The sequence below is a fragment of the Silurus meridionalis genome, chromosome 4 (genome assembly GCF_014805685.1).
Source record: "Silurus meridionalis isolate SWU-2019-XX chromosome 4, ASM1480568v1, whole genome shotgun sequence".
NCBI lineage: Eukaryota > Metazoa > Chordata > Actinopteri > Siluriformes > Siluridae > Silurus > Silurus meridionalis.
In genome coordinates this window covers 3,345,846-3,373,466 of record NC_060887.1, presented here as the reverse complement: position 1 = coordinate 3,373,466, position 27,621 = coordinate 3,345,846, and the positions used below count along the sequence as shown (strand labels likewise).

The 27,621-nt window shown below is 37.2% G+C and overlaps 1 protein-coding gene, 1 non-coding gene and 1 pseudogene across 2 annotated transcripts in view; 2 read left to right on the top strand and 1 right to left on the bottom strand.

Moving 5' to 3' along the window:
* The window catches only part of LOC124384578 (zinc finger protein 850-like), a 1,373,244-nt gene that overhangs the window by 1,027,571 nt on the left and 318,052 nt on the right, over window positions 1-27,621 (top strand). The gene's annotated exons all lie outside the window — the stretch shown is intronic.
* LOC124384668 overlaps window positions 1-27,621 on the bottom strand; it is a 920,651-nt pseudogene that overhangs the window by 584,780 nt on the left and 308,250 nt on the right.
* On the top strand, window positions 261-333 carry trnav-uac. Its single transcript has one exon. It is a non-coding gene; the product is annotated as a tRNA-Val (tRNA).

The following is a 27,621-nucleotide window of genomic DNA, read 5'->3' as shown; positions in this document are numbered from 1 at the left end:
AGACGTTTTTGTCTGTGATTTTGGACAAGATCGAAGCAGAGAAACAGTCTATGAGACATGAACTCCTGCAGTCTCTCTGTAGGGGTTATGTAGCCTTATGTGAACAGTGAGGAGACTCTCATAAAGCTCATGCCCAAAACAGTGGAGATGATTGTGACATTTGAGTCAGTGATTTTCTAAGTTTAATTTATATTTTCCAGTTAGATTTTGAGAGATATGTTTCTATTTATGCACATTGGACATCAACCTTCTCAGCAGCAGGTTCCATAGTGTAGCGGTCATCACGTCTGCTTTACACGCAGAAGGTCCTGGGTTTGACCCCCAGTGGAGCCATGCCCTTGAGTCTCTGATTCTAATTTTGGAATGCTTTTCCTCCATTTCTGTTTCAACCACAATGCAAAACATGCAAAACTTTATTTCCAGGATTGAGTAACAATTTGTGAGTAATATATAAACCTCACTCATGTTTGCAACCTGCATGGTTCCACAGGAAGGACCTTCTGTGTGTAAAGCAGATGTGACGACCACTACCCTATGGATCCACACAATCATCTGCACAGCATAAATGAGCAGAAATAATGATTCAGGCAATATGTTTTCCAGATTGCAACTATACAGTTTTGGGAAACTTGTTCCCAATGTACCCTCAGCTTTCTGTTCTCGGTTGAGAGGAATACAAGTGCTTTTCAAATACTGTATGAGAGTGTGTGATCTGGAGTCTGTGCAGCGGCTGCTGTTCTCACTCTATTTATTCCAGCTCTTTTTTAAAGTCGTGTTACATCCTCGATGACTTCAAACTTTACTCTTTACACTATTAATACAATTCTAAAATGAATTGTATTGATTTGTATGAATCATCTTGTACGAATTGTATGAATGAAGAATATTAATACATTTTATTCACTCTATGGTGCTCGGTGGTCAGGGATAAAACACACAGCACACATTATGACGCGTCCACTGCAAAAATATCCGTCAAAATAAAGAAATAAAAGCATGATTTAAGAAGAAACTCTACAGACTAGAAACAAGTCAAATGATTTGCCAGTGCAGTAAAATAATTACACTTGGTAAGATTTCTTGAAATAAGAAGTGATTAAAGCGATGCTGCAGCACTCGTGTGTCTGTTTTCTGAAGCAGCTTCTGCACCTGACGCACAGCACGAGGACTCGACTTCTTTGATGGACCCTTGTGAGGTCTGTTCTGAGTGGAACACGTCTTGAAAACCTCTGTATGACCCTGACCACTGTACTGTAACTCAGTGTCAGGATGTTACTGATCTTCTTATCGCCTCGGCATCATGGTGGAGTCTCCTGTCATCAGAGAGTCTTTACCATGAGGTGCCGTGTAGAACATCCAGTGGTCAGTATGAGAGAATTGAATAACAGAATAACATTGGATTTTTTTCCATTAGATGAATTTTAACTTCATTCATTTTTTCATTCATGTATTTTTGCTCTTGTTGTGAAGTGAAGTTTGTGTCATTGCTGCTACACTGTGCATCTGAACGATCACGACTCAAATCTCACAATAAACTTTAGGGTTTTATCACATTTTCTACTTTCATTCATCTGATTGTCTCCCCAGTGTCCAACTGCTCCATGGCTTTGTGTATCAGTCACCTCACAACTATAGCAAAGAGTTTTTATTATTGAGCGAGTAAATTCCAAGTGATTCAGTGCTTATGCTCAGAGACTGACCTGATTTTTTTCAACTACTGCTGAATGTTTGTTTACATTCACAATATTCATTATTATATGCACATTATATTCCACATGGATCGTGCAGTACAGTGTACAAGTTGTTAATAACATTCTTGTGTATGTTTCTATTTTCTTTATAGTGATTAATCTGTAGGATAAATCATATAAATGTGGAAATCTTCATATAATAATAATCATAAAATTTATAATTTTAGAATATAAAAGTATGTTTAAATGTAGACCTTTAGGTACTAAAGCACCCTATTGCAATAAAGTATTATTATTATTATTATTATTATTATTATTATTATTATTATTATTATTATTAATATTATAATGACAAACTGTGTTTATAAAATGAACATGAAATAAGGCTGTAATACTGCACTGTATTTAACTGTCTGAACCAGATTTATTCTAGTTTTAAACATATTGATAGTCATTTTATTTATTTTTGTTGTATTTTGATGTTTTCAATTTCATTTCAGTAAATTATGACTTTATGTTTTTAATTTATTACCCAGTAAAAGCCTTGATATTTATAAATGTGTATTTAAAACACAGATATTTAAAAAAGAATAATACATCAAAAGATCTAATATCTACCAAACTACAAAAATCACTCAGTGTTGATTTGAGGTTTTTGGACATTTATTCCAGCTCATAAATCCTATAAAACATGCAGCATTAAACATGAACTTCCAGCAGATGAACATCTCATAATACTGTCTGGAAGTGAGAAATGTACAGGTTGTTTTTACTCCATACACATGAACTTACTTTGATCAGAAACACAATCATACTCCAAATCAATTAATCAATAAAGTCAATAAAAGAATCCCAAACTGCTGTGTGTCTTGTCCTCGCTATTAATGACGTCATTAGAGCTCCACTACTTCTAATTACCTGCTGTGACAGTGAGCTCTAATACACATCACACTGCCACCTACTGGTCATTTATGATTCTGCAACATTCATAGAGTCACTCCGGTCAACTTCCGGTTCTCAACTCGGATTCACTCGCTTTATACACAGTTTACAGCCGTTTTATCTTATTTATGACTGTAATATCGCTCTTCTCTCAGGAACAACAGAAAAGCTGTGAAGACATGATATTTTATCCGCTCTTTACCTCTGTAATGTGCGCATGCGCATAGTGTCAGGTAAAGAGACCGGGTTACGTCACAGACGGAGGGCGGGCATCTGCCTGTGACGTCACAGTAAGGCAACGTCTATAATTGGGAATGCGTCTCTGTTTCTCTCATTTCCAAGGTTTTTGCTTGTGAGTAAAGAGGCATAAACATGGAGCTCTTCAGAAGGTTAAGAGAATTTTTTCAAAGCAGAAGAACAAAGAAAACTAAGCAGATTGCTGAAATGAAGGAGAAGCTGGAACACATGGAGAAAGTAGAGAAAGACTTGGATGCATTTTCTCTTCTAATGATAGAGAAGATAACAGAAGAGAAAGAAGAGAAAGCCATTCTGCTACAGACGGTGCAAAAGCTGGAGGCTACTTTGGCTTCTGAGCGAAAGCAGCAGGAACAGGACATAACTGAGAGAAGCCAGAGCTGGGCAAGAGAACAAAACAACTGGAGGAACGTGTTGCTCAGCTTGAGTTTATTTTGGAGCAGACCACCATGGAGCTCCAGTCTTCCTGAAAATCCATAAGGAACTGGAGAAAACTGTAGACTGTGAGAGAGAGCTGGACAAGAGAACAAAAGAAAGTGGAGGAACATGTTGCTCAGCTTGAGGTCACTTTAGAACAGACCACCATGGAGCTCCAGGATACTCAGAATCACTGTGAGAAAATAAAAATAGTGCAGAGCAGGAGAGATCATTTGATCAGAGAGAAAGAGCGACTGGAGGAACGTGTTGCTCAGTTTGAGCCACGTTGGATTTTGAGGAAAAACAAGAGGACGAAGAGAGAAAACTAAACTTGACATAGAGGAGAGGAACAACTTACAGCTTCAGACCAACAGGGGCTCCAGGATACCCAGAATCTCTGTGAGGAAGAAAAGAAGACTTCAGAGAATAAAACAGATCATTATATGAGAGTCCGAGAGCGATGGGAGGAAATTGTTGCTCAGCTGAGACAAGAAAACATTCAAAAGAAAAGGAGAAATAGAAAAAAAAGGAGACGACAAGAGAAACAGAGAGTCTGAACATGCCTTTTCCTCTTTCTGTATCTCTTATGGCTATTTATGATAGTTTTACACTTATAGTCAATAGTATAAAGCTGAGTGTAAAGCTATTGTATCTTGTAGATCGTCTGTCTTTTAATCATTTTTATTTCTGTCTTGTCAAATCTTTTTTAATCTTTTTAAATCTTGATTTTAATCTTTTTAAATCTTGATTTTAATCTTTTTCTACAAAGAGTCACAATAAACACTATTAACAACCATGATTTTTGTCTTCCTTACAAACGCTGTATGACCTCCTCATGGATTTTTCCACTTAGTTTATATCGCTCTTGTGGGGCAGGGGCTGTGGCTCGGGGTCATAATGCTGAGGGGAGGGAGGTCAGGAGGAGAGGAAACTGGTCCTCAGTGCCACATTGTGCAAAACACCACACACCCTGATAATCTTACACACTTTTTCCGGGTGGTATAGAAGTCTTCCACCTGAGACATCCAGAGCTCCACATCTGCATTTCAGGAGGAGAGAAGTGTCTGAGGGGTGAAGCCTCTGTCACCTGTCATATTATAGACTACATCAGGACAATGTTTACAATTTCTACATATTGTTAAAGTCACCAAGAAGCCAGTCATCACGTCCTGCAGCTGCCTGTAGTCTGTTCCCTACACTGCTATGTGTCAGGATAAAGGAATCATGTGCTGAAGCAGGTCAGTGTGCCACAGTGAAGGAAAACCTGATGTATCGACTACCCACCTTAAAAATAACATCCAAAATGACAGGCATTATGACACTCAGGGGCAGATACCAGACCTATAGCAGACCCTGTCTGCCATTTCCCACTAGAAACAACCTGTTGTCATTAACCCCAGAGTGGTGAGGACCTGTATTTGGACGGGGACGGCATGGTTCTGGTGTGTTCCCTCTGTAGTACTGGACCCAATTCAGCACATAGATCCAGGAGCACAGCTGTAGGAATCTAAATCAGATTATTAGCCAGTCATCATCCAGACCAAGAAATCATCATGGTCCCTGGAGATTTTCTCTTCTTAATCTTCCATTGGCACCACAGCATTAATGATTTATTCCAGCTCATTATGAAAAGATAAAATAAACTGATATTTGGTCCTGTGCCATGAACATAAAAGCAATAATAGCTACAGAAAAGCTCCTGCTTCCCTCTGTAGCGGTATTTAAATCCCATTTAAAATGCTTTCAGTGATTCTACATTCTGTTTATATGAAGTGTTTCACAGTTTGCATGTTAATTGGCTGTATGGTGCATTAAAGAGCATTTTAGGTGAATTTATGAACCACATCTGGCTGGAAAAGACACGTGTCCAAATACTTTTGACCACACAGTGTGTATCAGCTGAAAAGCAGCAGCTTTGGATCAGTCGCTTTTCCACTGGGATTCAACTCTGAAAAATCACTTTTGATTTTTATTATATGAAATATTTAATATTCTTTATTTGATATTATTAAATTATTAATACAGTGGAACCCGGTTATGTCGATGTCCTAGGGGTCGCCAAAAGCATCGAGGTAACCGATGATTGAGATAAACGAAAATCAAAATGGCGGCAATATATTAACGTGCTTGAAATTTCTTTATGTACATGATGTGCGTTAATAAATGAGAATGTGCATGCACGTGTTTTTGAAGGGTTTTTTACACAACAGCGTTGCCGCGATTTGTTTGATGAAGGCATGCTATAAAAATACATACAGTACATGTTTATCTGTCAGGAATCCACCTGCCACGCCCCTTCGGCCCCTTCAGCGTGTCAGGTGTTTTCTGCCACTTTCTCTGAAGCTCCGCTTCATTCGCGCACATATGGTGCTCGTTTATCATCATCACCAGCTCCTATTTAAACTTCCACACTGTCACCGTCCGTTATTGTTGGTATATGTTGGTTCACAGCGGTCGTTGTTATCGCTCATGTGTATCCGGACGTGCCTTCCCACCGGCACTCTCTCAACGGCTGCTCTTTTCTTCCCAAAGCTGCGCGCCCCTACTAACACTACGAACACTAGCACTAACTAACAGCAGAGATTCACCAGTATACAATACAACACCTGTAGCAGCTGTAAGGCTTGATTTTTCCGCCACTTCATGAGTTCTTCATGGGTTCATCTGATCACACAATACTATAAAGTTTAGTTCCAATGCAGCCTCATAACATCATAGTTCAAGTATAACTTTTGACAACTGCAGTTATCATCATCACCAGCTCCTATTTAAACTTCCACACTGTCACCGTCCGTTATTGTTGGTATATGTTGGTTCACAGCGGTCGTTGTTATCGCTCATGTGTATCCCGCACGTGCCTTCCCACCGGCACTCTCTCAACGGCTGCTCTTTTCTTCCCAAAGCTGCGCCGCGCCCCTACTAACACTACGAACACTAGCACTAACTAACAGCAGAGATTCACCAGTATACAATACAACACCTGTAGCAGCTGTAAGGCTTGATTTTTCCGCCACTTCATGAGTTCTTCTGCGGCTGCACCGAGATAACCGACATTAAATGGCAAATTTTTCCCCTTGTGCTCGAGATATTAGGGTTCGCGACATAAAAAAGTCGACATAACTGATAAAAAATGCTTAGAAAAAGCACTTATATATATATATAAACAGCAGAAACAGAAAGCTGAACCTCTACAAACCCAAAGAGTCGCAGAAAATCTCTGAGGAAACAAAGATTCTTAGGTGAGGGAAGAGAAATGAGGATGGAAACCCGAGAGTGACTGGAGGAAGCTGTACAGCTGTTCAGCAATATGACTTCAGCACTAGAGAAAGAAAACCAGAGAAAGAAAAGAGGAGATCAAGCTGGACATGTCCTACATATAATAAAGTACAAACATATCAGTGATTATTGTAACTCAATATTTTTTATTACTTCAAAATAAATAAATATCTTAAATATAGTGTTTGTTTTGTTTCTATTATTAAATTATTATTGTACATCATTTAAATTTAACTAAGAATTAAAATCCACATGATAAAATGTTGGGAAAACGGGACAAAAGTAAATGATAATAAAATAAAGGTTTTGTTTAAACCCAATTTTACATGAACAGAAGTTAAAGTAATAAAATAAACAGTTATTGAACAGTATTCACAGCATCAGTTTAAATATTAAATCACAATAACACAGAGATTAAATCAGTTTACAATACATGAGTTCTTCATGGGTTCATCTGATCACACAATACTATAAAGTTTAGTTCAATGCAGCCTCATAACATCATAGTTCAAGTATAACTTTTGACAACTGCAGTTAGTAGAAAACATCAGAAATAACGATTTAATAGATTCATTTTAATAATTCAGTCCATTCAGTTTGGTCAATTCAGTTCAAAATGATTCGGTTTGGTGATTTTGACTCCTTAGATTCAGTTCAAGTGACTCGGTTCAAGAGAGTTCAGTTCAATCACTTCTAAAACAATGGGGTTCAGGAGAGTCGCTTCACCGTTTCAGCTCGACTGAGTCTGAATCCATAGATAGTTCCAGAAATTTCCTTTCAGCAGTCTCTCAAAAAACACAAAATTACATTAATTTTAATCAGCTTCATTTAACTTCTGTTTCATTTAATTATATCACAAACATTTAGCTTAAAAATTTAACATGAACCCCCTGTATGTTAAACAGTAAACAGTTTAAGTTTTAGACAGTTTAATATTATCAAGAAAAATATTTTGCTTTGTAAAAGATCATCACATATAACTAGACAACAAAACACCACTAGAGGGCAGTGTGAGACTGACATCTGACAACCAACTGCAGTTATTATTATTATCATCATTATTATAGTTTTGGGGTTTATGAATGTTCCTTGCTTTGACGAGGATGTGTTGATTGTATAACACTCAAATAACATTGTTTAATCAAACCAATTATTGGAAATGTAATAATTTTATCTCTTTGGGTTTCATAAATGAGAATGTGCATGCACGTGTTTTTGAAGGGTTTTACACAACAGCGTTGCCGCGATTTGTTTGATGAAGGCATGTTATAAAAATACATACAGTACATGTTTATCTGTCAGGAATCCACCTGCCCCCTTCGCCCCCTTCAGCATGTCAGGTGTTTTCTCCGCTTTCTCTGAAGCTCCGCTTCATTCGCTACACATATGGTGCTCGTTTATCATCATCACCAGCTCCTATTTAAACTTCCACACTGTCACCGTCCGTTATTGTTGGTATATGTTGGTTCACGGCGGTCGTTGTTATCGCTCATGTGTATCCCGGTACGTGCCGTCCCACCGGCACTCTCTCAACGGCTGCTCTTTTCTTCCCAAAGCTGCGCCGCCTACTAACACTACGAACACTAGCACTAACTAACAGCAGAGATTCACCAGTATACAATACAACACCTGTAGCAGCTGTAAGGCTTGATTTTTCCGCCACTTCATGAGTTCTTCTGCGGCTGCACCGAGATAACCGACATTAAATGGCAAATTTTTCCCCCCTTGTGCTCGAGATATTATGGTTATCGACATAACCGATAAAAAATGCTTAGAAAAAGCACTTATATATATATAAACAGCAGAAACAGAAAGCTGAACCTCTACAAACCCAAAGAGTCGCAGAAAATCTCTGAGGAAACAAAGATTCTTAGGTGAGGGAAGAGAAATGAGGATGGAAACCCGAGAGTGACTGGAGGAAGCTGTACAGCTGTTCAGCAATATGACTTCAGCACTAGAGAAAGAAAACCAGAGAAAGAAAAGAGGAGATCAAGCTGGACATGTCCTACATATAATAAAGTACAAACATATCAGTGATTATTGTAACTCAATATTTTTTATTACTTCAAAATAAATAAATATCTTAAATATAGTGTGTGTTTTGTTTCTATTATTAAATTATTATTGTACATCATTTAAATTTAACTAAGAATTAAAATCCACATGATAAAATGTTGGGAAAACGGGACAAAAGTAAATGATAATAAAATAAAGGTTTTGTTTAAACCCAATTTTACATGAACAGAAGTTAAAGTAATAAAATAAACAGTTATTGAACAGTATTCACAGCATCAGTTTAAATATTAAATCACAATAACACAGAGATTAAATCAGTTTACAATACATGAGTTCTTCATGGGTTCATCTGATCACACAATACTATAAAGTTTAGTTCAATGCAGCCTCATAACATCATAGTTCAAGTATAACTTTTGACAACTGCAGTTAGTAGAAAACATCAGAAATAACGATTTAATAGATTCATTTTAATAATTCAGTCCATTCAGTTTGGTCAATTCAGTTCAAAATGATTCGGTTTGGTGATTTTGACTCCTTAGATTCAGTTCAAGTGACTCGGTTCAAGAGAGTTCAGTTCAATCACTTCTAAAACAATGGGGTTCAGGAGAGTCGCTTCACCGTTTCAGCTCGACTGAGTCTGAATCCATAGATAGTTCCAGAAATTTCCTTTCAGCAGTCTCTCAAAAAACACAAAATTACATTAATTTTAATCAGCTTCATTTAACTTCTGTTTCATTTAATTATATCACAAACATTTAGCTTAAAAATTTAACATGAACCCCCTGTATGTTAAACAGTAAACAGTTTAAGTTTTAGACAGTTTAATATTATCAAGAAAAATATTTTGCTTTGTAAAAGATCATCACATATAACTAGACAACAAAACACCACTAGAGGGCAGTGTGAGACTGACATCTGACAACCAACTGCAGTTATTATTATTATTATTATTATTATCATCATTATTATAGTTTTTGGGGGTTTATGAATGTTCCTTGCTTTGACGAGGATGTGTTGATTGTATAACACTCAAATAACATTGTTTAATCAAACCAATTATTGGAAATGTAATAATTTTATCTCTTTGGGTTTCATAAATATGTAAATCTGCATATAATAATAATAAAAATTAATCATTCTAAAATAATAAATGTTTAAATGAAGACCTTTAGGTACTAAAGCACCTCAGTGCAATAAAGTATTACATTCTAAAGTCCAGCAAACACGACATGGGAGTCAATTCCTTGTAGCATTTTCTTGAACTTGGTTTGCAGGAGAAAATCTGGTTTTGTTGAAATAACAGGTTAACAGATGATAACTGGATAAATAACTAATGAATAAACTCAGCCTGGCTTCCACTATTTCCTATAACTTCATGGTGTGACTGATCAACTTTATTCCCTTATAGTTCTCCTTTTCTCCTTCCTTAGTGTCCAACTTCTCTTACAGCTTTAACGGTCATCACATCTCCTTTACTCGCAGGAGGTCCTGGATTCGACCCCCAGTGGAGCCATGCCCTTGAGCCTTTTGGAATTCCTATTGTCCATTTCTGTTACAAGCACAATGCAGAAACACCAAAAGTTGTTTATTTAATACCAGGATTAAGTAACAATTTGTGACAAATACATAAACCTCATTCATGTTTGCTAGCTGCATGGTTCCACTGGGGGTCGCAGAAGAACCTTCTGTGTGTAAAGCAGATGTGATGACCACTACCCTATGGATCCACACAATCACCTGCACCTGCATATGTTTCCAGATTGCAACTTTCCAGTTTTGGGAGACTTGTTCCCAATGTACCCTCAGCTTTCTGTTCTCGGTTGACAGGATTTCAAGTTATTTTCAAATACTGTAGTACATGATTTATTCATTAATATGAGGAAGATTAATCCTCATCATTGATCCTAATAGAGTGGCTAAGAGGAGCTACTCTAAATAGCTGTAGAATCAGTTTTCAGCCAACGACCCTGCTTCAGTGAAGAAAGGCCTGAAAGACATGGTGCAGTCATAAAACCTGGAGCCTAACACGCTTAAAACAGTGGAGATGATTGTGGATTTTAGGAGAAACCCCCTGCTCTCCCCCAACTCACCATAATGAACAGCACTATGGCAGCAGTGGAGTCATTCAGGTTCCTGGGCACCACCATCTCTCAGGGCATGTAGTGGGATCTATTGCTAAACATTAACACCTGAGAACAATGGGATATCAGTTGCGCTGGCGCAACTCCGACGACTGAGAGGTTAAAGCCATACCTACCCATCACCTCCTCATCACCACTGTTCTCTTCACCTACATGCCCATTAAATCTGCCCCAATCACCAATCTTTTATTCCTAGGAACACCTTCTACCACTCTATATAACTCACTCCAGAATTTTTCCTTCTCCTCCATCTCACAACCAACTTGTGGAGCATAAGCACTGATGTTTTGAGTTTCATCATATATGAAATATAATCAAGCTGAATTTACATGACTGAATAATTTGTATGAACCTGTTGTAGTCTACAGCACAGTCTGGAACAGGTACATCATATCATATTTTATATATATATATATATATATACACATCATATTATGAATCAAGACATTTCCCACTAAAAACAACCTGTTGCCCTCTGTAGTACTGGACCCAATTCAGCACATAGATCCAGGAGCACAGCTGTAGGAATCTAAATCAGCTTATTAGCCAGTCATCATCATGGACAAGAAATCATCATGGTCCCTGGAGACTCTTTTTCTCCTTAATCTTCCATTGGTGTAATCCTCCAGCAGTGCCATCATGCAGCATTACACACGGGGGTCACCACAGCATTTATGATTTATTCCAGCTCATTATGGAAAGATAAAATAAACTGATATTTGGTCCTGTGGCATGAACATTAAAGCAATAATAGCTACAGAAAAGCTCCTGCTTCCTCTGTAGCAGGTATTTAAATCCCATTTAAAATGCTTTCAGTGATTCTACATTCTGTTTATATGAAGTGTTTCAACAGTTTGCATGTTAATTGGCTGTATGGTGCATTTAAGTGCATTTTAGGTGAATTTATGAATCACATCTGGCTGGAAAAGACAAGTGTCCAAATACTTTTGACCACACAGTGTGTATCAGCTGAAAAGATATACATATAATAATTTTTATTATATGAAATATTTATATTATTTATTTGATTTTATTTGTTTGGACTTTTCTTTCCTCAGCATCGCTTGATTTTCCTCCTGTAGCTCCGAGAGACGCCGTGTTCCAGGTGGAGGATGAAGACCCTCTGTCGGGATGAAGTGAACTGTACGACCCTGGAACGGTGAGTTTCCGAGCTTTATGGATTTTATTCTCTTTAAAACACAGAGTTTATCATTTATTATTATTATTATATATATATATATATATATATATATATATATATATATATATATATATATATATATATATATATATACATCATATTATGAATCAAGACATTTCCCACTAAAACAACCTGTTGCCCTCTGTAGTACTGGACCCAATTCAGCACATAGATCCAGGAGCACAGCTGTAGGAATCTAAATCAGCTTATTAGCCAGTCATCATCATGGACAAGAAATCATCATGGTCCCTGGAGACTCGTTTTCTCCTTAATCTTCCACTGGTGTAATCCTCCAGCAGTGCCATCATGCAGCATTACACACGGGGGTCACCACAGCATTTATGATTTATTCCAGCTCATTATGGAAAGATAAAATAAACTGATATTTGGTCCTGTGCCATGAACATAAAGCAATAATAGCTACAGAAAAGCTCCTGCTTCCTCTGTAGCAGGTATTTAAATCCCATTTAAAATGCTTTCAGTGATTCTACATTCTGTTTATATGAAGTGTTTCAACAGTTTGCATGTTAATTGGCTGTATGGTGCATTTAAGTGCATTTTAGGTGAATTTATGAATCACATCTGGCTGGAAAAGACAAGTGTCCAAATACTTTTGACCACACAGTGTGTATCAGCTGAAAAGATATACATATAATAATTTTTATTATATGAAATATTTATATTATTTATTTGATTTTATTTGTTTGGACTTTTCTTTCCTCAGCATCGCTTGATTTTCCTCCTGTAGCTCCGAGAGACGCCGTGTTCCAGGTGGAGGATGAAGACCCTCTGTCGGGATGAAGTGAACTGTACGACCCTGGAACGGTGAGTTTCCGAGCTTTATGGATTTTATTCTCTTTAAAACACAGAGTTTATCATTTATTATTATTATAATTATTATTATTGAGAAACAAGTCACCCATAAAATCCCCAAACAGGCGGAAAGGTGATCAGGACCATCGGTACCGGAGTGAAGAGGGGAAAAGCGATGTTCCTCATTTTGTGTTTACTCCTGATCATTAGCATAAAGATCACAGACTTGCAGGAAAAAGTAAATAAATTTGACAAAAATTATAGACTGGTTATTTAGCTTGATAATTCTTAAATGCCATAATCTTGTAATCTTCACTTCTGCACATTACTCTTCAATGCCATAGACTTAGATCCATCCTGTACTTCTTAATGATGTCCACACATCTCTGCACTGTTACTGCCTTTATATTTATCCACTGTACATATGTTTACATATTTATCATATTTATCATCATCTATCATTTATTTCCATAAATGTTGCAGTGAGCAGAAATGGACCTTTCAGCTAATGGTGTAGGAGACCAATAAACTTATAGATACCAAGAGTTTACTTATAGTTCACTACAAATCTGATATTTGGTCCTGTGGCATGAACATTAAAGCAATAATAGCTACAGAAAAGCTCCTGCTTCCCTCTGTAGCAGGTATTTAAATCCCATTTAAAATGCTTTCAGTGATTCTACATTCTGTTTATATGAAGTGTTTTAACAGTTTGCATGTTAATTGGCTGTATGGTGCATTTAAGTGCATTTTAGGTGAATTTATGAATCACATCTGGCTGGAAAAGACAAGTGTCCAAATACTTTTGACCACACAGTGTGTATCAGCTGAAAAGATATACATATAATAATTTTTATTATATGAAATATTTATATTATTTATTTGATTTTATTTGTTTGGACTTTTCTTTCCTCAGCATCGCTTGATTTTCCTCCTGTAGCTCCGAGAGACGCCGTGTTCCAGGTGGAGGATGAAGACCCTCTGTCGGGATGAAGTGAACTGTACGACCCTGGAACGGTGAGTTTCCGAGCTTTATGGATTTTATTCTCTTTAAAACACAGAGTTTATCATTTATTATTATTATTATTATTATTATTATTATTATTATTATAATTATTATTATTGAGAAACAAGTCACCCATAAAATCCCCAAACAGGCGGAAAGGTGATCAGGACCATCGGTACCGGAGTGAAGAGGGGAAAAGCGATGTTCCTCATTTTGTGTTTACTCCTGATCATTAGCATAAAGATCACAGACTTGCAGGAAAAAGTAAATAAATTTGACAAAAATTATAGACTGGTTATTTAGCTTGATAATTCTTAAATGCCATAATCTTGTAATCTTCACTTCTGCACATTACTCTTCAATGCCATAGACTTAGATCCATCCTGTACTTCTTAATGATGTCCACACATCTCTGCACTGTTACTGCCTTTATATTTATCCACTGTACATATGTTTACATATTTATCATATTTATCATCATCTATCATTTATTTCCATAAATGTTGCAGTGAGCAGAAATGGACCTTTCAGCTAATGGTGTAGGAGACCAATAAACTTATAGATACCAAGAGTTTACTTATAGTTCACTACAAATCTGATATTTAGACTGAGAAGGAAAACTATTAAAGCTAAAAAATAGCTAGCTGGCTAGTTAGCTAATTTTGCTAAATAATTGTATTTCGCTTTTCATGTTGTTTCTGTATTTTGATCTACATTTACACAGTAAATGGACACTATAGGAAATAATAAAGATGTAAAACAGGTATAAATGTGGTAGTGAAATGTGTCCTAGTGTATGACTGAGTTGTTCCTCTGTGTGCTTCAGTAACTGCTGTTAAACTGAGAGGAAAGAAAAATGGCTTCAGTTCAGCAGAAATGAACTGATAAACAGTGTTAGGAAAAGACAAAGTGTTCAAATATTTACTCAAATATAAATTGTGATAACTTGTTAAAATGTTTTTAATGGTTTAATAGTGGATTTATTCAGGTTTAAACACACAAGCTGGTGGTGAAGGTAATATTAGTAGAGCCTCATTGTGGATGTGAACATTAATGACTAAACCCTTAATGACTAAATCCTTCATCCTCTTCCTCATGGCTGTGTTTTAGGAGCGTGAGCAAGAACGAGAGGCTCACAGTGTCCTGAAGTCCCAGTATGAATCTATAACCCACAACAAGGAGGCGCTACAGGTAAGAATTTTCATCTGTGTGTGCGTTAATCAAATTCTTATTGACATTTTCTCTCTCATACACTAAACATTGTTCTAATGAGTCCTTAAAAGTGTCTTAATGTGTGTGTACATGTCAATAAAACCAACAGCTTTTTCTTGTTAAACTTCCAGGTTTTCTGGATGAAGCTGAGACGACATGATCATTTTACTTATGCTCACTGAATTTCTTGTGCTAATCCATGTGCTCAATTATCAAGTACAGATGTTTAAGTGAATCAGGTTCTGCCCCACATTTAATTTAAACAAAGCACTAAAGCTGCAAGAAAATACCTCAACGTCAGTTTCTGTCAAATTCCTTTTCTTTAAGGACATCAAACATCACTGACTTTACTAAAGTGGATTTCAAGAAAGAAAATGAAGTGATTGAATTTTCTCTGTGATGAAGAGACATTAGACATGATTGTCATACAAAATCTTTATTTCCTTATATAAAAGTTGTTTAAAATAAAATTTAATATAAAATGAAGATGGTGAAACAACATGCACACTAAAGTACATGAAATGTTCGTATTTCACCATCTTCCTTTATTCCTGAATCATTTTCCATCTCTTCAAGTTGCTTCAACAGATCCTCAAGCTGTCGATATCAAACACTGGTACAGAATCCAGGATCTCTGTGCTGTTGTGGGGGTCTTCAGTATGATTCTGGTCTCCAGACTGGTTAAAAAAGCCATATTCCTCATTTAAAATGGAAAAGATGTCATTGTTGAGCAAAGTGATTTCCTCCTCGTCCTCGAGCTGAACCTCACTGCTTGTACAGTCAGACCCATAGCAGGTGCTGTAAACAGAAGTGCACAATTTTAGCTGCATATTAAAGTAAATGAGTGGCGATTATGGTGATTATTTAAGATGCAGAGTAAAACTTCATTTGCATGTCATTCTTCTGAAACTGTTCCAATGCAGTTTACTAACTCACTTGGTCTGGCAGAAAGTCGACTCAGAAACAGAAGGAAAAGAGGAGGATCAAAGCAGATGTCTTTAGGAGACAGCAGTTCTTGGTGGCTAAGGCCGGGGAACTGATCACTAACTTCAGGCACGAGGTCATGGACTGGTACTTCTTCTGGCATGTTCATGACTATGTGGTGGTTTGGTTGATGATCAGGTCTCCTCTGTGAGTCACTACTCTGCAAACTGCCTTTTCTCCTTCCCTTCTTTGGAAGCGGTTTATAAACCCAATCTACATGATAGAAAAGAAGAATTTAAAGAGTAAGAAGCAACATAAAAACAATAAAAGTGTCAGAATTGATGCGTTTGTTTTGTTATTTTGCCATTTGTCTATAAAGAAAGTTCACCTACCAGGAAACAACTGTTCATGTTCCTGTTTAAGCCTCCATGATTCAGTGTAGTAGGGTTTCTTCTGTTCTTCACTCAGTTTGTTCCACGCGATCCCAAGCTGCATGCTGATCTCTGCAGAGCTGCTATTTGGATTGGCCTTGGAAAAGATGGGCGCTGTTTCCTCGCCCAAACCATGTAGGCATTCATTGGCCTTCTGATGTTGCCTTTTTTATCTCTGCACTTGGCAACGTTAAATTTATCTACAAAATAAAAACAAACTTTAAGTTAAACAGAAATCATTATAAACTTCTAGTTAAAACAGTGAACAGAACAGAGTCATGCAAAACTGCACCAGTCTTAAACACACACAATGTTGTAGTACAAATATTTTATAAGTGCTGCATTACTCAGTCAGTACAAAATCATTTTATATTTCCTGCATGACAGATTGATATTTAATGTGGTTTTAGGAACTAAATGATAACTATATTTCATTGTCTCTGTACTTGTTCTCTGTACAATGACAATAAAGTTGAATAAAGTTGACAGCAGGAGAAGCAGCTGTAGCTGTTACCCGTCTTATTATCTGTCATTATTTCTCCTTCTTTCTTCTGAAAGTCGCTCTTTCTGGCTGAAAAATCTTTTTTGGCGTCTTGGAGAGCGGATTGTTCAAAACATTGACGCTTATCACTAAAAACAATTAAAAACATTTCAGCTGTTTGTTTGCGCTTCATTGCTGTGGTCAGTAAATGTTTGTGTTGAACTGCAGCACAACAAAGTTGTCATGACAATAAAAGCGAGTCCAGGGCGCTATCAGAGATACCGACGTCACAAAAGAGGCGGGGCTTCAATGATTCAAATGCAGACGCGGAAGCTGAAAACGGGTGGTGTTAAGACAAGCGAAGTGGTGTGTGATTGTAAACCCTACATGAGTTCCTATAGCGCTCCTGTGTTTAGACACAGTAGGGTATTAAAATATTTAGAATTATATTATTTAATAGAAATCACGTGTTTGCAGTTTGGAATGTGATTTTGATAAAAATGTGGGGTTTAATTTGAGGTGTAATTAATTTGTACTGCATGTGGTGACCTGTTGTTGTTATACTTAAAGTGACCATTAGGGGGAGTAGAAGTGCATTGAAAATAGAGAATGAGAGAACACGTGATTAGCGCGTGTCAGATGTGTGTTATGAGCTATTAGAAAAGAAATCATTCATTCATGCTACCTGGCCTCGCTTCCTTCTGTTTCCTGACAACACTGCACTTTTAACAGACTTTATTTCATTTTCCTTAGATTATTCATTATACTTACCTTCTCTGAACACAAACAGATTTTGTACTTAAACACATGGTAGTATTTATAGTCTCTGTTCATCCTTCAATTATAATCATCTACTTATTAAGACGTTTGTAAGCAAGAAATTATCATAAGAATAAAATAATCTGGTAAATTAATCACAAGGTAAATTAACTGTAATACATATTTTTATTGAATACAATCAGGTCCAAAATGTATTTAAAAAGAAAAACATTAATGAAAGATGTGATTGATTTTGATCTGCCGCCAGTCTTTTTACAAGCACTTAGTGTTTTCTCAACTGGTCCACGACTACACCATAATATGTATGGGATTTTTATATCTGTATTAAAATAAGAAACTAAACTCCTATAAAATCATCTCAGCAGTATTAAAATCAAGATTTGGTGATTTCTGTAAAAGCTTGGTGTGAATGGACGTCTCTGTTCACCTGTGTACAGCAGCACATGGGGAGGACAACAAATAATGACAAGAAACAAAAAGTGACAAACTTCATTTAGATTTGACTTTTCCTTCATCACCCTTATAGCTGACATGCCATCATTATACACACACAATGAATGTAACACTGATTTGAGGTGATCCATGAAAAAAACACTTTCTATTAGTCAGTTCTATAAATGTTAGTTTTAAGACTAATGAGGCATAAAAACAATTGAAATGTTTACACGTGAGATTCAGAACACCACTTCCACAAATACAAAGTGCCCTAGTGTAACATTTGATCAGTTATCAGCAAAAACAACTTCCTCCTTTCTGCTAAATCTTGATATTCAAATCCTTGTTTAGTCAATTATTCCTGGTTCTCCTACAGCTGATGTTCTACTGTATACACAACACATCATCTACAGGAATCTTTGATATCCCCAGTCCTGAGGTGAGATACTGAACAGGAACGAGTGAGATGAGACTTTAAACTGTTGCTCAGAGACGAGTCCATAACATCTTCTCTTCATCTTCTTCCTCTTGATCTCTTCATTTTTTTCCTTCTCCTCCTGATCCCCTGGTGTTGGACAGAAATCCCTCTGTAACCTATAACATAAAGCTGTTCAAACACTATGTGCTCTGTATTCATCTCTATGTGAGGCTCATGACTGGTAGGAGACAAGCTGCTTGAGGAGACTGAGTCCTTACAGGGGACGAGCTGCTTGAAGAGACCGAGTCCTCACAGGGGACGAGCTGCTTGGAGGAGACCGAGTCCTCACAGGAGACGAGCTGCTTGAAGAGACCGAGTCCTCACAGAGGACGAGCTGCTTGGAGGAGACCGAGTCCTCACAGAGGACGAGCTGCTTGGAGGAGGCTGAGTCCTCACAGGGGACGAGCTGCTTGGAGGAGACCGAGTCCTCACAGGGGACGAGCTGCTTGGAGGAGACTGATGCCGTGTCCTGTCTCCATCTTCCTGTGTCTGAAGAGACAAACAGACAGTGAGACGCGTCTCGTAAAGGAATCTATAATCAATATTACCTTCACCACCAGCTTGTGTGTTTAAACCTGAATAAATCCACTATTAAACCATTAAAAACATTTTAACAAGTTATCACAATTTATATTTGAGTAAATATTTAAACACTTTGTCTTTTCTTAACAAGTCAAGTGAAGTTTATTTCTATAGCACTTTTCACAACAGACATTGTCTCAAAGCAGCTTTACACATATCAACAGTGAAGGTGAATGGTGTGTATTTATCCCTGATGAGCAGCCGTGGCGACTGTGGCAAGGAAAAACTCCCTTAGATGTAATGAGGAAGAAACCTTGAGAGGAACCAGACTCAAAAGAGGAACCCATCCTCATTTGGGTGACATTAAGAGTTTCAACAGTACAGAACACTGGAGAGTGAGAACTAACATGAGTACTGGAGTATAAGATTATAAGTAATGTTCTTTCTACAGTCTTATGCAGTCTTAGTCTTATGGTTAGTAGCTCCGAGTTTTATGAGCTCAGCATTTGTGATCATCACAGATCCAGCATCAGCTTCTCCATGCCAGAGCCTTTAAACACTCCAGGAGGTCCAATGTCAAAACTCCACACATGTAGCGGGATCCAAATGGCACTGGTACGTCTCTAGATGGTTCGGGATGTTTGCGAGTTCGGCATCTACTTCTTCAAGGTCCGTAATCATCACGAGGTGGGACGTGACTGGAGCTGGCCAAACCTCAGGGTGTCTCGGGATGGGAGAGAAGAGAAGCAGTGGAGAGGAATTAGCGTAGCTGCTGTTCATGATATTAACAGCACAAGTTGATAATGTGCATGTGATCAGATGTTCTGGAAGCACAAGGTTATGATATGCGATGTGTGTTATGTGTAGGCTTTACTAAAAAGATATGTTTTTAACACTGTTTATCAGTTCATTTCTGCTGAACTGAAGCCATTTTTCTTTCCTCTCAGTTTAACAGCAGTTACTGAAGCACACAGAGGAACATCTCAGTCATACACTAGGACACATTTCACTACCACATTTATACCTGTTTTTACATCTTTATTATTTCCTATAGTGTCCATTCACTGTATAAATGTAGATAAAAATACAGAAACAACATGAAAAGCGAAATACAATTATTTAGCAACATTAGCTAGGCTAACTAACCAGCTAGCTATAATTAGCTTTAATAGTTTTCTTCATCAGTCTAAATATCAGATTTTTAGTGAACTATAAGTAAAATTATGTACGAATGTAACTTATGTTATCTTATTAACTTAAATATAGTTTTATTCATCTTTTAGTCAAAAGTAGACGTTTATAATAAACTAATAAACACAAAAGCAGCGCTAGCAAACCCGGCTAGCATGAGGCTAATGATGATGTCTCCTTCACCATTAGCCGAAAGGTCAATTTCTGCTCACTGCAACATTTATGGAAATATTATCACTCTTTATTATCATTCTTTATTTATTTTAGACAAATGTATCCACTTTTCCTGCAAGTCTGTGATCTTTATGCTAATGATCAGGAGTAAACACAAAATGAGGAACATCGCTTTTCCCCTCTTCACTCCCGTACCGATGATTAATAATAATAATAATTATAATAAATGATAAACTCTGTGTTTTAAAGAGAATAAAATCCATAAAGCTCGAAACTCACCATTCCAGGTGTCTACAGTTTGTTTTATCCCGGCAGAGGGTCTTTCCGGCAGTACAAAAGATTCATTTCGGTAAATTCGACTCCTTAGATTCAGTTCAAGTAACTCGGTTCGGTTCGGTCACTTCTATTCAAAACAATGAGGTTCAGGAGAGTCGGTTCGCCGTTTCAGCTCGACCAAGCGTGTGGGCGTCGGGGTGTGAGGTCACAGTATGACACGCGTTTATAAGTCAGATCATGCTTTTGTTTTCATTCGTGAATTTACTCATTGTAAGGAAAGAGACACTAAAATGGAGCTCTTTAGAAGATTTAGAGAAAAATGCAGGAGACAGAAGACATATAAACAGATTAAGGAAGAGGAGGAGAAGCTGGAACACATGCAGAAAGGAGTTACAGATTGGGATGCATTTCTTAATATGATAATAGAGAAGATAACAGAAGAGAAAGCCATTCTGGTACAGAAGGTGCAAACTCTGGAGGCTACTTTAGCTATGGAGCAAAAGCAGCGTGAACAGAACATAAATCATAGAAACGACACACACCTCCAGAACATCACCGAGCTCCAGTCTTCCCTGAAACTCCACGAGGAACAGGAGAAATCTGTAGAACGTGAGAGAGAGACAGAACAAAAGCAACTGCAGGAACGTGTTGCTCAGCTCGAGGCCAGTTTGGAATTTGAGAGAAATAAATGGGAGGAGAAAAGCAAGAAGGACCAACTAGACATGAATGAGAGGATCAACTTACCGCTTCTGACCATCAGAGAACTCCAGGATTCTCTTAATCACTGTGAGGGGAAGAAGGATAGAGCAGAGCATAAGAGATCATCTGATGAGATACCAGAAGCTACTGGAGGACATTCAAAAGCTCCAAGAGACCGTGAATCACTTTCGCCTTCTGCTTCAGATGATCAAAAAGACTACAATAAACTCAAACATACAACTGAGCATATCATTTGAACTCACACCTAGAGGTCGACTGATACAGGATGATCAATATATGTTGCTGATTTCATTTGTCCGATATGTTTGGCCAATTATCATCCCCCCTTCATCTCATAAAATCTAACAGTTCATTCATAAGAAATGATACAGAAAATTGCTTAAATGATTAATTAATTGGTATTGGAAGATTGTGCTGCAAATTATGTCAAATAAACATTTACCATTAAAAATGTCAATGTCCAGCTGGTTCAGCATCTTCAGCATGAATTCCACTGATGCTTCCAGGTGAGCTCTTTTGGGTAATTTTCTTAAAATATAAAAGAAACTGACTGTAGTCTCAAAAAGTTTGAAGATGCGGAACACAGACACAAGTAATTTTTTTTTTTACTGTTTATTCTTTATTTTACTGATTATCCTTCTGTATCCTTCCCATGTATCTCTCCAGTCTTTTAACACGCTACAATCCATCACGCTCCCTGAGATCTCAAAACTCTGGGCTTCTAGTAGTTCCTAGAACAGCAAAGTCCACTAAAGGCGGTAGATCATTCTCACATTTAGCTCCTAAACTCTGGAATAGTCTTCCTGACAGTGTTCGGGGCTCAGACACACTCTCCCAGTTTAAGTGTAGATTAAAAACGTATCTATTTAGCAAAGCTTACACATAACATATGTCTCACATCATAACCTTGTGCTCCAGAACATCTCATCACATGCACATTATCAACTTGTGCTGTTAATATCATGAACAGCAGCTCTTCTTATACTCCAGTGCTCATGTTAGTTCTCACTCTCCAGTATTCTGTATTGTTTAAAGATTTATGATCAAACTCTTGATGTCACCCAAATGAGGATGGGTTCCCTTTGAGTCTGGTTCCTCTCAAGGTTTCATCCTCATAACATCTAAGGAGTTTTTCCTTGCCACAGTCACCACGGCTGCTCATCAGGGATAAACACACACAATTCACCTTAACTGTTGATTTCTGTAAAGCTGCTTTGAGACAATGTCTGTTGTGAAACCCCCAATTTCCCCCAGTAGAATTGATCATGTCATGTGATTTGGTCACATTGAATCTATTTAAATGTCTGCAACCAAAATCAAGAACATCGTGTTCTATCTGAACGTTTCTTTTTCTTTTCTAAAGGAACTCTGGTATTGAAAACCAGCTTCTGGCACTTAAAGGTGTGTATAGTTTGAATGTTTCTGCTTTCAGTGTGTAAGACAGTACAAGCACATTATTACTGCATGATACATTTCTATCAAATCAGAGGTGGCAAAAGTACACATCCTTTACTTAAGTAGAAGTGCAGATACTCATGTTTTAAAATACTCTGGTAAAAGTTGAAGTACTGATTATACTTTTTTACTCAAGTGAAAGTAAAGAAGTCTTGGCTCTGACATGTACTTCAGTAAAAATTAGTTATTACTTCTACCTGTTTTAGTGTCACACTGGTAACTAGACCTCACCTCATATTAATATTACAGTGGAACCCGGTTATGTCGCCGGCATCGAGACAAACGAAAACCAATATGGCGGCAATATATTAACGTGCTTGAAATTTCTTTATGTACATGATGTGAGTTATTAAATGAGAATGTACATGCACATGTTTTTGGAGGTTTTTTTACACAACAGCGTTGCCACGATTTGTTTGATGAAGGCATGCTGTAAAAATTTACATACATGTTTGCTAACAACAAAAGGCATATGTGCACCAACTAACAGCAGAGATTTACCAGTATACAATACAAACCACCGTCAATTCTCCATACAAACCTTTATTATATTCTCCAACATTGCAAACACAAAGATCGCTCACAAAATCACAAAAAACGTGTGGGGTGTAGTTCGTTTTTACAAAAAACTAACCAGTGTCAACATTAAATTCTCGAGTCATTTCACTCTGACACACGGCTCTGAAAAGTGTCCTACACCAGTAGCATCTGTAAGACTTGATTTCTCCGCCACTTCCGTGAGTTCTGCGGCTGCACAGTGCCGTCTCACTACCGTATTTTCGCGTATATGAGACGCACCCTGTGTGAGGGGGATGTAAAACTTTCTATAAGATGCGTCTTATATACGCAAAAATACGGTAGTGAGATGGCGACGTGGCAAAAGCCAACGTTGGTCATGCGGATCGAGATAAACGACGTTAAGTGGCAATTTTTCCCCCCTTGTGCTCGAGATAATAGGGTTCATCGACATAAAAGAATCGACATAACCGATGAGAACATGCTAAGACAAAGCAAGAATTTGGCTCCACTTCAAAAACGTCGACTTAATAGGGTTGGCGAGTTAACCGAGGGCGAGATAAGTGGGTTCCACTGTAGATATATGTATATATGTGTGTGTATAAACTGGAAAAAAGAGATTGTGAAATTAGACTTGCTAAACAGGGTGAGATAACTTCATTATAATCCATGTCTAGTTTAAGTTTTATCAGATGAAGGGTAACTTAGTGTGCAGCACTGCATTATTGTGTGGGTCAGGGTCATTTGATCTGGTGTAGATACCTGGGGGATTTGGGGGACATTTACATTTAACAATGTAAATTCCTGTGTTCACGTTTTCAAAACCCAGTCTAAAAGGAGTAAGAGAAAATAAAACCTGTCAATTATACCATTTTATTATTATTATTATTATTATTATTATTATTATTATTATTATTATTATTATTATTATTATTATTATTATTATTATTATTATTATTATTATTATTATTATTATTATTATTATTATTATTATTATTATTATTATTATTATTATTATTATTATTATTATTATTATTATTATTATTATTATTATTATTATTATTATTATTATTATTATTATTATTATTATTATTATTATTATTATTATTATTATTATTATTATTATTATTATTATTATTATTATTATTATTATTATTATTATTATTATGCTCATCAGGGATAAACACACACAATTCACCTTAACTGTTGATTTCTGTAAAGCTGCTTTGAGACAATGTCTGTTGTGAAACCCCAATTTCCCCAGTAGAATTGATCATGTCATGTGATTTGGTCACATTAAATCTATTTAAATGTCTGCAACCAAAATCAAGAACATCGTGTTCTATCTGAACGTTTCTTTTTCTTTTCTAAAGGAACTCTGGTATTGAAAACCAGCTTCTGGCACTTAAAGGTGTGTATAGTTTGAATGTTTCTGCTTTCAGTGTGTAAGACAGTACAAGCACATTATTACTGCATGATACATTTCTATCAAATCAGAGGTGGCAAAAGTACACATCCTTTACTTAAGTAGAAGTGCAGATACTCATGTTTTAAAATACTCTGGTAAAAGTTGAAGTACTGATTATACTTTTTTACTCAAGTGAAAGTAAAGAAGTCTTGGCTCTGACATGTACTTCAGTAAAAAGTAGTTATTACTTCTACCTGTTTTAGTGTCACACTGGTAACTAGACCTCACCTCATATTAATATTACAGTGGAACCCGGTTATGTCGCCGGCATCGAGACAAACAAAAATCAATATGGCAGCAATATATTAACGTGCTTGAAATTTCTTTATGTACATGATGTGAGTTATTAAATGAGAATGTACATGCACATGTTTTGGAGGTTTTTACACAACAGCGTTGCCACGATTTGTTTGATGAAGGCATGCTGTAAAAATTTACATACATGTTTGCTAACAACAAAAGGCATATGTGCACCAACTAACAGCAGAGATTTACCAGTATACAATACAAACCACCGTCAATTCTCCATACAAACCTTTATTATATTCTCCAACATTGCAAACACAAAGATCGCTCACAAAATCACAAAAAACGTGTGGGGTGTAGTTCGTTTTTACAAAAAACTAACCAGTGTCAACATTAAATTCTCGAGTCATTTCACTCTGACACACAGCTCTGAAAAGTGTCCTACACCAGTAGCATCTGTAAGACTTGATTTCTCCGCCACTTCCGTGAGTTCTGCGGCAGCACAGTGCCGTCTCACTACCGTATTTTCGCGTATATGAGACGCACCCTGGGTGAGGGGGATGTAAAACTTTCTATAAGATGCGTCTTATATACGCAAAAATACGGTAGTGAGATGGCGACGTGGCAAAAGCCAACGTTGGTCATGCGGATCGAGATAAACGACGTTAAGTGGCAATTTTTCCCCCCTTGTGCTCGAGATAATAGGGTTCATCGACATAAAAGAATCGACATAACCGATGAGAACATGCTAAGACAAAGCAAGAATTTGGCGGCTCCACTTCAAAAACGTCGACTTAATAGGGTTGGCGAGTTAACCGAGGGCGAGATAAGTGGGTTCCACTGTAGATATATGTATATATGTGTGTGTGTATAAACTGGAAAAAAGAGATTGTGAAATTAGACTTGCTAAACAGGGTGAGATAACTTCATTATAATCCATGTCTAGTTTAAGTTTTATCAGATGAAGGGTAACTTAGTGTGCAGCACTGCATTATTGTGTGGGTCAGGGGTCATTTGATCTGGTGTAGATACCTGGGGGATTTGGGGGACATTTACATTTAACAATGTAAATTCCTGTGTTCACGTTTTCAAAACCCAGTCTAAAAGGAGTAAGAGAAAATAAAACCTGTCAATTATACCATTTTATTATTATTATTACATTTGACACTTCTGTTCCTCTAAATTTTGAAATGATGTCTACACCCCTGAATGTGTCAGTAATAACAATATAACTAACATTAACAGTCTCCATACTACTCTGTCCTCTACAATCCACAAACTCACAATGTAACTGCTTCTGACCTTCTCTATACTTCTCCATCAACATTCTCAAAGCAAATATTACATCCGTGTTACCTCACATATCTCACAAATGGTCACCTCTTCTCTCAGCCTGGCTTCCACTACTCTTTCCCATAACTTCATGGTGTGACTGATCAACTTTAAGTCAAGTGAAGTTTATTTCTATAGCACTTTTCACAACAGACATTGTCTCAAAGCAGCTTTACACAAATCAACAGTGAAGGTGAATGATGTGTATTTATCCCTGATGAGCAGCCGTGGCGACTGTGGCAAGGAAAAACTCCCTTAGATGTTATGAGGAAGAAACCTTGAGAGGAACCAGACTCAAAAGGGGAACCCATCCTCATTTGGGTACATCAAGAGTTTGATCATAAATCTTTCAACAATATAGAACACTGAAGAGTGAGAACTAACATGAGCACTGGAGTATAAGATTATAAGTGATGTTCTTTCTGCAGTCTTCTACATTCTTTATGGTTATGGCCAAACCTCAGGATGGGAGAGAAAGAGAAGCAATGGAGAGAAATTAGCGTAGCTGCTGTTCATGATATTAACAGCACAAGTTGATAATGTGCATGTGATCAGATGTTCTGGAGCACAAGGTTATGATGTGATGTGTGTTATGTGTAGGCGTGCTAAAAAGATAAGTTTTTAATCTGCACTTAAACTGGGAGAGTGTGTCTGAGCCCCGAACACTGTCAGGAAGACTATTTCAGAGTTTAGGAGCTAAACTCTGGAATAGTCTTCCTGACAGTGTTCGGGGCTCAGACACACTCTCCCAGTTTAAGTGTAGATTAAAACGTATCTATTTAGCAAAGCTTACACATAACATATGTCTCACATCATAACCTTGTGCTCCAGAACATCTCATCACATGCACATTATCAACTTGTGCTGTTAATATCATGAACAGCAGCTCTTCTTATACTCCAGTGCTCATGTTAGTTCTCACTCTCCAGTGTTCTGTATTGTTTAAAGATTTATGATCAAACTCTTGATGTCACCCAGATGAGGATGGGTTCCCCTTTTGAGTCTGGTTCCTCTCAAGGTTTCATCCTCATAACATCTAAGGGAGTTTTTCCTTGCCACAGTCACCACGGCTGCTCATCAGGGATAAACACACACAATTCACCTTAACTGTTGATTTCTGTAAAGCTGCTTTGAGACAATGTCTGTTGTGAAACCCCCAATTTCCCCCAGTAGAATTGATCATGTCATGTGATTTGGTCACATTAAATCTATTTAAATG